This window comes from Eptesicus fuscus, chromosome 16 (assembly GCF_027574615.1).
Source record: "Eptesicus fuscus isolate TK198812 chromosome 16, DD_ASM_mEF_20220401, whole genome shotgun sequence".
NCBI lineage: Eukaryota > Metazoa > Chordata > Mammalia > Chiroptera > Vespertilionidae > Eptesicus > Eptesicus fuscus.
In genome coordinates, this window is record NC_072488.1 from 1989901 (window position 1) to 1992010 (window position 2110).

Below are 2110 nucleotides of genomic sequence, written 5' to 3' on the forward strand. Positions count from 1 at the left end.
TCAGCCTAGCCCGCCGCCGAGGGGCGGGCCGCCGCGCCGCGGCCCTCGCTCCCGCCGCCCAATGACGCGCCGAGTGGCGCCAGAGAGTCCCGCCTCCCGCCCCGCCGCCGGCCAATGAGGGCTGAGCGCGCGGAAGGGGGCAAAGGGGGCGGGGCGCGCGGGGAAGCGGAGGCTCGGAGGGTGGGTCGGCCTGGGCAAGTTCGGTTGGCCGGCAGGCTGCGGCTCTGGCCACGGGGTTTCCTCCAATTAGATCCAGGGTAAAAGGACGTCACTGTTGCCATTGCGATGCCGCCGCCGACTCCCTCATCCTCCCCGCCGGCCCCGCGGCACGAGTGGGTGCGGCCCGGGAGCCGGAGGCTCGCACGGCATCGCCCGCCGCAGCCGTGGTGCAGAGGGTGCATGGCATCGCGTGGCCCCCGGGGCAGCGGCGGCCCCGCGCGGCCCGGCCCGCGAGGGTAACACCGTCGGCTGTTGTGTTGCACAAGCGCCTTTCTTTCCTCCACCTTCCTTCCTGTGCGTGACAAAGGTCTGGAGCTCCATCCACCGAACCCAGCCTTGAAGGACGTTAGGATTGGGGCTGCGAATTAGAAACAATCCCATTTCCACCAAAGAGGAATTAGCTGCTGGAGAGAGTGGCTGATGGATGGCATTTACATGAGAAATTCAAGTTTTCCGACGGGCACCTAAAACCTGAAATTCCCCTGTAAAACACGCCCAGAAAGTCCAGGCAGGTCTGCCTGGCAATGCCAGGTATCATGATTTTCTTTGAAATGAGAAATGACATTAAAGATAATTTGGAGAAAAACACCCATTAATCCCTCCCCACCCCACCAAAAAAAAAAAAAAAAAAGCAACCATTTTTATAGTTCTTTCCGGCCTTTTCAGGTGATGCATCTAAATACGTATTTTCCGCATCGTTGTATTATGCGTGCACACTTTTTGTGTTCTGGTCTTATGTTTGAGGGGACACTGGAAAAGCTAAACGCTCCCTGGATGGAGACTTCTGACTTGCTCCTGGTGCACGCCCTTGGAGAGGAGACAGATGGCCCCACATGCCTTTTATTTGGGGTCATCGCTGGCACCTCCCTTTCCCTCTGGCCGAGACACTGCCTGCCAGCCCTCGCTTCTCTCCTGGCACTTCCCCAGCGCCCTCCCGGGAAAGACGGCTGTCCTGGGCGCCCGGAAACCGGCTTTCGTGTCATCCGAACGTGAAAATTGCCATCTGTGCACACACTGCCATGATTCCCGCTCCAGCACATCCGAGGATGAATGGGTCCCTGAAAGCAAAGGATGCCAGATAAATAAATAAAAATAGATAAATAAATAGAACGGCAGGTGCGGCTCAGGGGTTGAGCGTCGACCTATGAACCAGGAGGTCACAGTTTGATTCTGGGTCAGGGCACATGCCTGGGTTGCGGGCTGGATCCCCAGTGTGGGGCGTGCAGGAGGCAGCTGCTCCATGATTCTCTCTCATCACTGAAGTTTCTATGTCTCTCTCCCTCTCCCTTCCTCTCTGAAATAAATAAAAACATATTTAAAATAATAATAATAATAATAATAATAATAATAATAAAATTTTCAAAAGAAAGCAAAGGATGCCACAGCCAGGAAAGCATTTCAAATTCCAAGTGGAGGCGGGAGCAGATGCAGAGAGGCTCAAGCAAGGAAGATCTGCGCGTGCGGACAGATCGCAGGAGGTGCTGACTTTACAGAAACCCGTGCTCCCGCCCAGCTGCCCCTCCCTGTCCCGGCTTGTAAAGGTTGCTTTGTGCTTTGACGGACAGGGGAGGCCTGGGCTGGGAAGGGCCGATGTCCTCACGCAGAAATGCCTTCCTGTGCTCCAGCATTCTAACGGAGGGCCCTGCTGTTATTTCTGGAATCCCTGGGGCCGGGCTGCAGACACACGAACGTTTATGGCCATGTGGGCTGGGGTGGAGCTGGGCACCGAGGAACCCCATTGGAAAGCATTTGCATGTGGAAGGTCAGATAAAATGCTTCTGTGTGACAGTGAATTTCGAGCTGACCAGAATGAGAGGCAGCTCAGGCAGGGAGGGGCCAGTGGAGGTAGATGGGGGCGGGGGGGGGGGGGGCGCGGGGCGGGGACTGTCAG